The sequence below is a fragment of the Acinonyx jubatus genome, chromosome C2 (genome assembly GCF_027475565.1).
Source record: "Acinonyx jubatus isolate Ajub_Pintada_27869175 chromosome C2, VMU_Ajub_asm_v1.0, whole genome shotgun sequence".
NCBI classification, from domain to species: Eukaryota; Metazoa; Chordata; class Mammalia; order Carnivora; family Felidae; genus Acinonyx; species Acinonyx jubatus.
This window is the reverse complement of record NC_069384.1, coordinates 70,419,254-70,434,152: the sequence shown is the minus strand read 5'-3', so window position 1 is coordinate 70,434,152 and position 14,899 is coordinate 70,419,254.

Genomic DNA, 14,899 nt, shown 5'->3' with positions numbered 1-14,899 from the left:
TTAAAGTCTATTTAAGTAAAATCCTTCTGACTTTTTTGTTTCCCAAGCCATGGATTCCACTTGTGGTTTTTCTCAGGGGCCTGAAGGGTGAGGCACAGGGAGTGGAGGAGAAGAGGTGGGTTGGACCCAGTCCTGCTTCAGCCCTAAGCTACTCTCTGTTGGGAAGCTTTTTGCTCCACCCAGGTGAATCCTTGCTTCAGCCCCCACATCACTTTCTTCCCCTGAGGAGAAGAACACAAGCCAAAGCCTGGTTTTCGGAGGAGGATGGTTGAGATACCCCATATGGAGTAGCCCGGACTCACCTAGGAACCCTCCCTGCCTTGCTAGTCTCTTTCCATCAGTTCTGAGAGGGTAAATACACTCAGTGCCTTTACCTGTCTGGTTCCTGTCCCCCACTGCCTGTGTTCCCTGCAGGAGGGATTAAACTGTTCCAGCTCCCTTTCTAAGGACCAACTTGAGAAGCAGGCCACCAACCCCCTCCTTAGACCTGAAGCACCCAATCCCTCATATACGATCTCTGTCCTTTCCTGAGCCCCAATGAGTCTTCTGAGCCTCTCCACCCCACAGTCCCTTGGCCCCACTCTGCTTGCTCCCAGCAACCTGACCAGTTTTGACCTCACACTTCTCTCCTAGCAGGCAGAATTTCACACCTATCTGGTGTAACACATCCAACAATAAATGGGTCCACAATTCCTGTGTCTCAGATACCTCAATTCCATCTCTATTGCAGAAACTGGACCTCTTGGTCCTAAATCCCAAATCTCTGAGGGGAGAATCTGATTAGTCCAGTTTATGTCAATTGTCCATCAGTGGTCCAAACTAGTGTGGCCAAAGGGTAGGAAAGGAGGTCACATGACACAAACCTGGTGCTCAGGCTCACCTTTGTTGGTAAAGATGTGGTGTTGCAGGAAGTTCAGGAGAAACATGATCTTTGATCTGAACAGAGACTCCGCACTGTCTGCTTTTCACAGAGAATGACTACTCCCAGTAGGCAAGGCCTCTCCCATATGTACAAAGTTGTGGCTTTATCCTCAAACACCCCAAAGTGTAATCAAAGCTCCTTATGAAACCACTTTTATTTGGGGTGCCTGGCTGGCTCATTCAGTAGAGCACAAGACTCTTGGTCTTAGGGCTGTGAGTTCAAGCCCCACATTGGGCATAGAGGCTACTTAAAAAAAAAAAAAAAAAAACTTATTTAATCCTAGCATTAATTTATCAAGAATTAAGCATATAGCCAAATAGATTCACTGGTGAATTCTACCAAACATTTCAGGAAGAAATTCTACCAGTTCTCTATAATCTCTTTCAAAAGATTGAAGTGGAGGGAATACTTCCTAAGTCATTCTATGAAGCCAGCATTACCTTAATACCAAACCCAGAAAAAAATCATACAAAAAAAACTATACAGCAATATCTCTCATGAACATAGATGCAAAAAACTTCAACAAAACATTAACAAATAAAATCCAACAATGAATAAAAAGAATTATATGCCATGACCAAGTGGGATTTATTCCAGGTGTGCAAGGCTGATTCAATATTCAAAAATCAATTAAGGGGTACTTGGGTGGCTCAGTGGTTAAGCATCCAACTCGATTTTGGCTCAGATCATGAAATCATGGTTCGTGAGATTGAGCCCCATGTCAGGCTCTGTGCTGATGGCATAGACACTGCTTGAGATTCTCTCTCTCCCTCTCTCTCTGCCCCTCCTCTGCTTGAGCCGTCTCTTACTGTCTCTCAAAATAAATAAATAAACATTTTTAAAAAATCAATCGGTGTAATCTATCACATCAACAGAAGAAAAAAAATCGTGTGATTATACCAATAGTTGCAGAAAAAAACATTTGACAAACTCAAACACCAAAATTCTTGGCAAGCTAGAAATAGAGGGGAACTTCCTCAGCTTGATTTTAAAAACCCTATAGCCAAAATCACACACCAGAGGAGAGGGGAGCTGAAGGGTGGGCAAAATGGGTGAAGAGGATCAAGAGGTAGAAACTTCCAGTTATAAAATAAATAACTCATGGGAATGTAATGTACAGCACAGGAAATATAGACAATAATATTGTATTAAGTCTGTTATTAGACTTATTATGGTGATCATTTCATAGTATGTAAAAATGTCAAATCCCAAATTTGTATGCTTGAAAATAATATCATATTGTATGCCAATTATACTTCCGTTTTAAAAAAAGGATGAACCCTAATGTTAACTGTGGACTCCGGATGATAATGACATTTCAGTGTAGGTTCATTGATTGTAACAATGCTCTCTGGTGGGGGATGTTAATAGTAGGGGAGGTTGTAAGTGTGTTGGGGGAAAAGGGATATATGGAAACTTTGTACTTTTAGTTCAGTTTGCTATGAACATAAAACTACGTCAAAAAAATTGAGTTTATTAATTTAAGCAATTGTACAAATTTAAACAAAAAGAATTAAGCACATATGTCACTACAGGGAGACAGGGTGGGCTGGGGGTGGTGCCCAGCAATTAGAAAGAAAGGGATGTAAAACAAGGAGGGAGGGAGAGGGGTAACACAAACATGGTGGACTGATGAGATGGCCCTTGCCCTGATTATTCCAACCCAAAAACTAAGTTATGCGATGAAGACTTTATAATGTGACCCAAGATCAGAGAGGGTATGCTTGCTTTGAGCATAAGGTCCAAAAATTACATCTCATCCTAAACCCAGTCAGGACTCTTGGCAAGGGATTGACCCACACTGTGCAAGACGTGGTTGTTACAGATACTGTGTGTCATCAAGCAGGGGAAGAGGAAACCTGAAAGAACAAAAGCAAGGTGGCAAATGGGGGGCAAGCCCACTCAAACCCAAAGTCCTTCTTCCCCTCATCCCATCTTCAGACATTAAACTTCTCCTGCTGTCACTGGGCAACAGCGGACGGGTGGGGGCTGGAGGACAGAATAAGTGTTGCAGACAATCCTGCCAAAGGTTGTGGAGATATCCAAGGCCTAAGAGAAGCTCCAGGGCTTGCTACAGAGAAGGAAACCCTCAGACTGGGAAAAAAGAGGAGGTGGGGACACTGGTTGAAGAGGAGGCATTCAAAGTAAGGTTGTCAGATTCAGAGAATGAAAATACAGGAAGCCCAGTTAAATTTGAGTTTCAGAAAAACCACAAATAAGTTTTTTAGTATAAGATGTCCCATGCAATGTTTGGGACACACATGTTTTAAAAAGTATTCATTGCTTATCTGAAATTCTCATGTAACTGGGTGTCCTATATTTTACCTGCAACCTGGCCAAAATGGCTGAGGCACTGGGGATGTAGAGAAAGGTTGTCATGAAAAAAGAAGGAGGTGTCTGTGTGGGAAGGAAAGGTCTCTTGGGGCATCTGACTGGCTCTGTCGGAAGAACTTGTGACTCTTGATCTCGAGGTTGTGAGTTTGAGCCCCATGCTGGGTATAGATACTATTTAAAAATAAAATCTTAAAAATAACAATTCAAAATTAAAAAGAAAAAAGGTTTCTTGGTAAGTGGTGCCATTCAGATCAAGGACACAACTGCAAATTTTCATCAGCCCACTCTCCAGATCTGTGATTTAGATTCTGTCACTCATGCACCTGGAATAAAGAACTGAAGGGCCCTTCTTCAGGGTTCCAGGCATATGTTAGTTTGGCAGAGGGGAGGAAGCCTCCACCCCCATTCCCAGTGGGCGGCAGGCACTGGAACACCCTCAGTGGGCACTGGGCAACCTTAAAGGGCTTATAGCCAGACACACAGATCCCCTTGCCCATCCATCCCTGCTCTCAAAGGAGCCTTCCAGAAACTCCTCATGGGCTTAAGGCAGGCAGCATCTAAAGACCAGCACAGGGGCACCTAGGTGGCTTAGTTGGTTAAGTGACCAACTTTGACTCAGGTCATGATCTCACAGTTCGTGGGTTCGAGCCCTGTGTCAGGCTCCGTGCTGACAGCTTGGAGCCTGGAGCCTGCTTCAGATTCTGTGTCTCCCTCTCTCTTTGCCCCTTCCCTGCTCTCTCTCTCTCTCAAAAACAAATAAAACGTTACAGCAAAAAAAAAAAAAAAAAAAAGACCAGGATGACAAATAATAGATAACAGGCATAATATACCAATGTAAATATTTACCAAAAAATGATGCCCACTGATTTGAATTTGGGGCACACCCATGGGATCAGTTACCATTCACTGCTTTCCACTAACTGGTGGCCAGTCCCCCTTAACAGAGGTTGAAGGAAAGACTGGCTGTGGCAGGAGCTTCAGCTGAAGTCTCTCATCAGAAGAGTCCCACCTCATGTTCTCACCATGGCCTTGTGATTTTGCTTTCTGAATTTGTGCTGAGCCACAGATGACTTCAAACAGGCTATCTTGTTTAGGTACACACCTATCTTTGTCTTCATGAAATATGTGGCCTTTTCACCTCATATACACACACCTTTGAGTCTTAAATAACTGGAGAATTTTCTCCAGGCTTTCTGGTTCTTGCTGGTTGGTAACATTACTTCTGCTAGTTCTGGTCAATACCAGTAATTCTCTCTCTCTCTCATGTGCACGTGCGCGCACACACACACACACACACACACACACACACACACAAGCACAATTACACACTTTAATTCCCAAATGCTTCTAATTGGTATAGCCTATATTTTACAAAATTTTTGGTTTCCAATAACAGTAATCAGCACTGCATGTACATGTATGTCCTTATATGTGGATAGTTAAGATTAAATTATCCACTTTATCAGGTATCCCCAATTCAAATAACTCCACGGGTGCTTAGGTGGCTCAGTTGGTTAAGTATCCACCTTCAGCTCAGGTCATGATCTCACAGTTTGTGAGTTCAAGCCCCATGTTGGGCTCTGTGCTGACAGCTCAGAGCCTGGAACCTACTTCAGACTCTGTGTGCCTTTCTCTGCCCCTTGTGCTCAGTCTCTCTCTCTCTCTGTCTCTCTCTGTCTCTCTCTCTCTCTCAAGTATAAATAAACATTAAAAAAAATAAGTGCAAAGCAAGAAAAGAAAAACTAAGAATTTGGTGTAGAGAGGAGCCAAGATGACGGAACAGCATGGAAGTTTTTTGTGTGTCTCGCATCCATGAAACACAGCCGGACCAACACTAAACCATCCTACATACCTAGAATACTGATTGGAGGATTAACATAACAATCTGCACAACCTGAACCACAGAATTCAGCAGGTATGTGGCGCGGAGAGGTGAACTTGGGGAGAGAGAAGCTGGCGGCGGGCAGGGAGCAGCCTTTGCAGGCGGAGAGAGGACAGAGACTGGGGTGGGGGAGAATATGGGAAAAGCACCCCTCCCCAAAAGCAGCTTGAGAGAAAGTGGAAAATTGGAAACAGCCACAAGGACTAAACTAAAAAGGGAGAAAGGAGAAAGGAGAGAGTTTAAATTCCATTAAGACTGTAAACAAGGGTAGCGCAAAGGCTGCAACTCTGCAGCTCGATACCTGGCGGTGCTCTGGTGGGAAGGGTGAATCCCCAAGAACAGAGTGGGGTCCGGGAGGTTCTCGGCCACATGGGGAAAAGCAGTTCCACTGCTGGAAGGACATTTGGTAGAGACTGTTGAAGCCACATGGTCCCAGCAGACCCCAGAAAACGGCCACATTTGCTGGTGCTGGAACAAGGTCGTTAGATGTGAAGCCTTGTGCCAGATGTGTGTTGTGATTTTCCATAATCCCTGAAAGGCTGCTGCTACGCTAGCTCGTGAACACTAGCTCGCGAACTTTTTCTGGGGTGGCTGGCACCTGGCCGCAGTCTCTGGGCTTCAGCAGCAGCACGGTTTGGCGAACTTTCCTGGGTGCGGCCGGCGTTCGGCGTTGCCTGGGGAGACCCTCCCGCAGAGGGGCGGAACGGGTCGAAGCCGCAGTCCTTCAGAATTAAGGGGCTCATTTGTTTCATTTGAGACAAAACTTGGGAGAGAGGTACTGCCTGGGGCTTGGTCACGGACAGTGAAGAAGCGGGTAGTGGACAAAAGCTGAAGACAGAGGACGGGTGCGCGATTGCTGATCAAAGAGAACAGAGTTTCCATACTAGAGACTGATAGCTGGGTGACGCCATTTTTGCCACTCCCGCGCATGCGCGTACGCACCTATGAGCACTGCAACAATCCACCCCAGTAGGCTAGCAGCGCCATCTAGTGGAGAGCGGAGCTGTTACACTGAGCCCCGCCCAACTGGGCCAACCTGACTCTTCAAGAACACTACACCGTGTAGTCTCACGACCTGCTAGTTTATGGACTATAAAGCGCTACATAGTCTGACTTCTAAGGGAAAATGAAGTAATTTCAGTCCTATTTCAATCTGGTAGCAGATCCATCTATTCAAATTTCTTTCTTTTTTTTTCTCTTTTGCACTATTCTTTTTCTTGAATACAGAAAGAGAAAAAAATCACTTTTATTTTCAATTTTTATTAAAAATATTTTTATTTAAATTTTCTACTATATTTTTTACTTTTGTGTAAATTTTTTCAAATTCTATCTTACTTCTATCATTCTATTTTAGTCTACTTCAGTGTATTCACCTTTTCAAATTCTCAAATGATTTCCTTTTTTTCTCCCCCCCTCTTTTTTTTCCCTAATCTGTCAAACCACTTTCAACACCCAGACCAAAACACACATAGGATCTAGCATCATTTATTAGATTTGTGTGTGTGTGTATATGTGTTTAATTTTCATATTTTTTTAATTTTAATTTTTTTAATTTTAATTTTTCCTCATTAATTCCTTTTCTTCCTTCAAAATTACAAAACGAAGGAATTCACCCCAAAAGAAAGAGCACAAAGAAACGACAGGCAGGGATTCAACCAACACAGATATAAGCAAGATGTCTGAACCAGAATTTAGAATCACGATAATAATAATACTAGCTGGAGTCAAAAATAGATTAGAATCCCTCTCTGCAGAGATAAAAGAAGTAAAAAATAGAATGAAATTAAAAATGCTATAACTGAGCTGAAATCAGGGATGGATGCAGTGGCAGCAAGGATGGACAAGGCAGAACAGAGAATCAGCGATATAGAGGACAAACTTATAGAGAATAATGAAGCAGGAAAAAAAAGAGGGAGATTAAGGCAAAAGAGCACGATTTAAGAATTAGAGAAATCAGTGATCCATTAAAAAGGAACAACATCAGAATCATAGGGGTCCCAGAAGAGAAAGAGAGAGAAATAGGGGTAGAAGAGTTATGTGAGCAAATCATAGCCGAAAACTTTCCTAACCTGGGTAAAGACACAGACATCAAAATCCAGGAAGGACAGAGAACCCCCATTAGATTCAACAAAAACCGACCATCAACAAGCATGTCATAGTCAAATTCACAAAATACTCAGGCAAGGAGAGAATCATGAAAGAAGCAAGGGAAAAAAAGTCCTTAACTTACAAGGGAAGGCAGATCAGGTTTGCAGCAGACCCATCCACAGAAACTTGGCAGCCCAGAAAGGAGTGGCAGGATATACTCAATGTGCTGAATCAGAAAACTATGCAGCCAAGAATTCTTTATCCAGCAAGGCTGTCATTCAAAATAGAAGGAGAGATTAAAAGTTTCCCAGACAAAAACTAAAGGAGTTTTTGACCACTAAACCAGCCCTTCAAGAAATTTTAAGGGGGACTCTCTGAGGGGAGAAAAGATGGAAAAAAAAATATATATGTATATATGAAAAGCAACAAAGATTAGAAAGGACCAGAGAACACCACCAGAAACTACAATTCTACAAGCATCATAATGGCAATAAATTCATTCTTTCAGTACTCACTTTAAACGTCAATGGACTCAATGCTCCAATCAAAGGACATAGGGTAACAGAATGGATAAGAAAACAAGATTCATCTATATGCTATTTACAAGAGACCCACTTTAGACCCAAAGACACCTTCAGATTGAAAATAAGGGGATGGAGAACCATCTATCATGCTAATGGTCAACAAAAGAAAGCTGGTGTAGCCATATTTATATCAGACAATCTAGACTTTAAAATAAAGACTGTATCAAGAGATGCAGAAGGGCATTATATCATAATCAAGGGGTCTATCCACCAAGAAGACCTAACAATTATAAACATTTATGCGCCAAATGTGAGAGCACCCAAATATATAAATCAATTAATCACAAACATAAAGAAACTCATTGATAGTAATACCATAATAGTAGGAGACTTCAACACCCCACTCACAGCAATGGACAGATCATCTAATCAAAAAATCAACAAGGAAACAATGGCTTGGAATGACACACTGGACCAGATGGACTTAACAGATATATTCAGAACATTTCATTCTAAAGCAGTAGAATATACATTCTTCTCCAATGCACATGGAATGTTCTCCAGAATAGACCACATACTGGGAGCCCTAAGTAAGTACAAAGAGATCGAGATCATACCGTGCATATTTTCAGAGCACAACGCTATGAAACTCGAAATCAACCACAAGAAAAAATTTGGAAAGGTAACAAATACTTGGAGACTGAAGAACATCCTACTAAAGAATGAATGGGCTAACCAAGCAGTTAAAGAGGAAACTAAAAAGTATATGGAAGTCAATGAAAATGATAACACCACAACCCATAACCTCTGGGACACAGCAAAGGCAGTCATAAGAGGAAAGTATATAGCAATCCAGGCCTTCCTAAAGAAGGAAGAAAGATCTCAGATACACAACCTAACCTTACGCCTTAAGGAGCTGGAAAAAGAACAGCAAATAAAACCCAAAACCAGCAGAAGACAGGAAATAATAAAGATTAGAGCAGAAATTAATGCTATCGAAACCAAACAAACAAACAAACAAACAAACAAACAAAACAAAACAGTAGAACAGATCAATGAAACCAGAAGCTGGTTCTTTGAAAGAATTAACAAAATTGATAAACCACTAGCCAATTTGATCAAGAAGAAAAAGGAAATGACCCAAATAAATAAAATCAAGAATGAAAGAGGAGAGATCACAACCAACACAACAGAAATAAAAACAATAATAAGAGAATATTATGGGCAATTATATGCCAATAAAATGGGTAATCTGGAAGAAATGGACAAATTCCTAGAAACATATACGCTACCAAAACTGAAACAGGAAGAAATAGAAAATTTGAACAGACCCATAACCAGTAAGGAAATCGAATTAGTAATCAAAAATCTGCCAAATAACAAGAGTCCAGGGCTAGATGGCTTTCCAGGGGAATTCTACCAAACATTTAAGGAAGAATTAACACCTATTCTCTTGAAACTGTTCCAAAAAATAGAAATGGAAAGAAAACTTCCAAACTCTTTCTATGAAGCCAGCATTACCTTGATTCCAAAACCAGACAGAGACCCCACTAAAAAGGAGAACTATAGACCAATTTCCCTGATGAACATGGATTCAAAAATCCTCAAAAAAAGATATTAGCCAACTGGATCCAACAATACATTAAAAAAATTATTCACCACGACCAAGTGGGATTTATACCTGGGATGCAGGGCTGGTTCAGTATCCGCAGAACAATTAACGTGATTCGTCACATCAATAAAAGAAAGGACAAGAACTATATGATCCTCTCAATAGGTGCAGAGAAAGCATTTGACAAAATACAGCATCCTTTCTTGATAAAAAACCCTCAAGAAAGTAAGAATAGAAGGATCATACCTCAGATCATAAAAGCCATATATGAACGACCCAATGCTAATATCATCCTCAATGGGGAAAAACTGAGAGCTTTCCCCCTAAGGTCAGGAACAAGACAGGGATGTTCACTCTCTTCACTGTTATTCAACATAGTATTAGAAGTCTTAGCCTCTGCAATCAGAAAACACAAAGAAATAAAAGGCATCCAAATTGGCCAGGAGGAGGTCAAACTTTCACTCTTCACAGATGACATGATACTCTATATGGAAAACCCAAAAGATTCCACCAAAAAACTGCTAGAGCTGATTCATGAGTTCAGCAAAGTTGCAGGATATAAAATCAATGCACAAAAATCGGTTGCATTCCTATACACCAACAATGAAGCGACAGAAAGAGAAATCAAGGAATCGATCCCATTTACAGTTGCACAAAAAACCATAAAATACCTAGGAATAAATCTAACCAAAGAGGTGAAAAATCTGTACACTGAAAACTATAGAAAGCTTATGAAAGAAATTGAAGAAGACACAAAAAAATGGGAAAAGATTCCATGCTCCTGGATAGGAAGAAAAAATATTGTTAAAATGTCAATACTACCCAAAGCAATCTACATATTCAATGCAATCCCTTTCAAAGTAACACCAGCATTCTTCACAGAGCTAAAACAAATAATCCTAAAATTTGTATGGAACCATAAAAGACCCCTAATAGCCAAAGCAATCTTGAAAAAGAAAACCAAAGCAGGAGGCATTACAATCCCAGACTTCAAGCTATACTACAAAGCTGTAATCATCAAGACAGTATGGTACTGGCACAAGAACAGACACTCAAATCAATGGAACAGAATAGAGAACCCAGAAATGGACTCACAAACATATGGCAAACTAATCTTTGACAAAGCACAGAATATCCAAAGGAAAGAATATCCAATGAAATAAAGACAGTCTCTTCAGCAAGTGGTGCTGGGAAAACTGGACAGCAACATGCAGAAAAATGAACCTGGACCACTTTCTTACACCATACACAAAAAGAAACTCAAAATGGATGAAAGACCTCGATGTAAGACAGGAAGCCATCAAAATCCTTGAGGAGAAAGCAGGCAAAAACCTCTTTGATCTTGCCCACAGCAACTTCTTACTCAACATGTCTCTGGAGGCAAAGGAAACAAAAGCAAAAATGAACGACTGGGACCTCATCACAATAAAAAGCTTCTGCACAGTAAAGGAAACAATCAGCAAAACTAAAAGGCAACTGACAGAATGGGAGAAGATATTTGCAAATGACATATCAGATAAAGGGTTAGTATCCAAAATCTATAAAGAACTTATCAAACTCAACACCCAAAAAACAAATAATTCAGTGAAGAAATGGGCAAAAGATATGAATAGACACTTCTCCAAGGAAGACATCCAGATGGCCAACCGACACATGAAAAAATGCTCAACATCACTCATCATCAGGGAAATACAAATCAAAACCACAATGAGATACTACCTTACACCTGTCAGAATGGCTAACATTAACAACTCAGCCAACAACAGATATTGGCAAGGATGCAGAGAAAGAGGATCTCTTTTGCATTGTTGGTGGGAATGCAACCTGGTGCAGCCAGGGGTGCAGCCACTCTGCAAAACAGTATGGAGGTTCCTCAAAAAACTAAAAATAGAACTACCCTATGACCCAACAATTGCACTACTAGGCATTTATCCAAGGGATACAGGCATGCTGTTTCGAAGGGACACATGAACCCCCACGTTTATAGCAGCACTATCAACAATAGCCAAAGTATGGAAAGAGCCCAAATGTCCATCGATGGATGAATGGATAAAGCAGATGTGGTATATATATACAACAGAGTATTACTCAGCAATCAAAAAGAATGAAATCTTGCCATTTGCAACTATGTGAACGGAACTGGAGGGTATTATGCTAAGTGAAATTAGAGAAAGATATCATATGACTTCATTCATATGAGGAATTTAAGAGACAAAACAGATGAACATAAGGGGAGGGAAACAAAAATAGTATAAAAAACAGGGAGGGGGACAAAACAGAAGAGACTCAAAGATATGGAGAACAAACTGAGGGATAGAGGAGGGGTTGTAGGAGGGGGGATGGGCTGAATGGGTAAGGGGCACCAAGGAATCTACTCCTGAAATCATTGTTTGTGGGGGGCTGGGCCCTGGTGCCAGGCTGAGACTGGGTCGAGCAATGTTCCCCGTTGACTCAAGCCAACCCGGTGGTTCCCCCTCCCATTCCCCCACTTTCAAGGGCATACGAAAGCCTTGTCAAGGGTGAGAAAGTTAATTCCTGAAGCCTGTGGTCTGCAGGTGTTGGCAGTAATGCTACCTCCCTTTTTCTACCCCGAGTCAGATAGAAACAAACATGGGAATTGTGTTTTGCTAGCAATCTTATCAACAAGGTCTTGTGACCCGTCTAGAAAATGCACAAGAAACACAGAACTAAATGTTTTGGTTGGCAGCGATTATGTGAAACCTGTTTATTCTTAGAATGACCTGACCCATAAGAGTCTGGTTATAAAAGATTGTGTACAGCAACAATAAAGCCGTCACTTGGGCCATCAGCCCAGGGGACCCTCCTGTTCCCAAACTTTCTCTTCTCTCTTTTTTCTTGCATTCCCCTACCCTCAGGACCCTGACCTCGGTGATTGTCGCGCCGGTCGCGACATTGTTTCACTATATGCTAATTTAAAAAAATAAAAAAGTTAATAAAAAAAAGAAAATTAAAATGAGTAATAGATACTTAAAAAAAAGAATTGGGTGTATAAAACTGCAGTGTTATATATTTATGCCTAGTTATAGTACAGCTTAATAATAATTATATCATTGTATTTATATTTTGTTTAACTTCAGCACTAAATGCCATTTTTCTCAACTTTCAGAGCCCACATCTCATGGCCACCTGCTCACGGGGCCCATCATCTCAGTTATTCAGCAAACAGTCCAGTGCCCTCCATGTACAGGGCTCTGTGCTGGGTTTTGTGGCTACAGAGATGAATACTACATTACAGTTGTCCTGAAGCACATATGACTTAACAACCTTGTAAGTAAATGAAGCATGATGTAGCATGGTAAGTGTTATAACAGAAACATAAAAAGACTAAGAAACTAGCTCTTCTTTAGGGAATTTGGGGAAAGCTACCACAAGGAGGCACTGAGTGACCTGGGGCTTCTAGGCATGAATAGAAGTTTTCCAGACTGAAGGGACCAGAAGAGAGGAGAACATTCTAGGAAACAAGAATCATGATGTGCAAAGTCTCTGGATGAAAGCAGGCGTGACTGGGAAGTAGTAAGTTTCTTGTGGAAGGAACACAGGACACCGAGCTGGGTAAGTTCTCCATATCACAAAGACCGTTGCACACAAAGCTGGGAGCTTGATTCCTTTGGTAGAAACAGGACTAGCTTTGACTTTGGAGAGGGAACCTCTAAAGAGAGTATGAAACACTATTATTAACCAAATGACTATACTGGGATAGCTTATTTGTGTTTTGTTTTGTATTTTGCCTTTATTGGCTGTTATAACACAGCCTGTTCATTACATTGGCCTGTAATGAACACATTTATTTATTCGGCTTTGCACAGATTCTTAGTTACTTCCTCAAGAACCCCTTTGGAATGAAATTAGTTAAAGGGATGCACATTTTTAAGGCCTTAGCTAGTCAAATTGTCCTCCAGAAAGGCTGTCCCAACTTCATTCACACAAGCAGTGTTTAAGAGTGTTCTTTCCCCTCTCACACCCTCACAACATAGAAATTATAATTTTTATAATTCTTTACTTATTGATACACAGTTAGCAATATCTCATTGTATCAATTTACTTTTTTTTTTTGCCAGTGAAGTTTCTTTTTCATGGAAAACAGGCACTAATATTCCTGCTTTTGGAAGGCATTTATACTCCTACTTTCCTATTGGTATATATGCTTTTTTATTGCCTTGTAAGAGCTCTTTGTGTATTAAGGAGATTCTGGTTTTGCCATATATGCCATATATGGTAAATAAATTCTTTCAGTTTATTATGTCTGTACATGTCTGCCCTCCCCTACTAACTTTAGCCCCTGTGGGAAGAGACATCTTTGAATCCCCCACAGCACACAACATGGTCTCTCTTCTGTTGTTGGTGTTCATCAAATATGCTGGGAAGAATGTTTCCATTATTTTTGTTCAACCTACTTTATAAAACTCATTCTGCCCCACTCTGCAAGAGAAAGGGGATCAGTTGAATAGGCACACTCCCCTTATTCACAAGAATATCCAAAGTTGTCTTATTGCCTTCATTCATTTAACAAATATTTACTGAGAACCTTTTATGTGCCAGGCACTGTCCTAGATGCTGGGTATACTGGAGTGAACAAACTCTTACATTCTAGTTGAGGGAGACAGATAGTAAACAAGACAAAGAAATAAAATATGTATTATGTTAGGTTGTAATCAACGTTATGAAGAAAATCAAAGCAGAGGGGGTGGTCAGGCAGACCCACTGCGAGGGTGGAAGGGGTGGAAGTGTTAGCCAAGTGGATATCTGCAGGAGAAGCATACTAAGCAGACTGAGCAAAGCATGCAAATGTCCCCAGGCAGGAGCGTGCATTCAAGGCCTGATGCATTCATAGAACAGCAAGGTCAGTGTTGCTAGAGCGCAGTTAGCAAGTTCAAGAGGCTGGTGGAGGAGCACAGATTGCATACAGCTTTGCAGACCATTATAGGACCTTGCTTTCTGTCTGAATGAAATGGGAGGGTTTGGAGCCAAGGAGTGGCTTTGTCTGCCTTACATTATAGAGCGACAGCGCTGGCTGGTGTGCTGGGACTACAGTGGAGGTGGAGGGCAAAGGTAGAAAGAGGGAGACCTGTTAGGAAGATGTTAGTAATCCAGGTGAGAGACCACGGCAGCTCGGACCAGGTGAGAGCAGTGGAGGTGGTGAAGAAGGGTCAGGCTGTGGGCATATTTTTGACAGCAGCAACGCCAACAGACTTCTCTGATGAGATGGATGTAAAGTATGAAAGAAATAGAGTAATAAAGACTGGCTTTGAGAATTTTGGCTTGGGGAACTGAAGGATGTAATTGACATGATGTAGAAGACACAGGCAGAGTAGGTTTGGGGGAAAGATTAAGACTCTGATTTGGGGGGCACCTGGGTGGCTCAGTCGGTTGAGCGTATGACTATTGATTTTGGCTCAGGTCATGATCCCAGGGTCATGGGTGGGATCAAACCCTGTATCAGACTCCATGTTCAGCATGGAAACTGCTTGGGATTCTCTCTCTTTCCTTCTGCCCCTCTATCCCACTCACACACACTG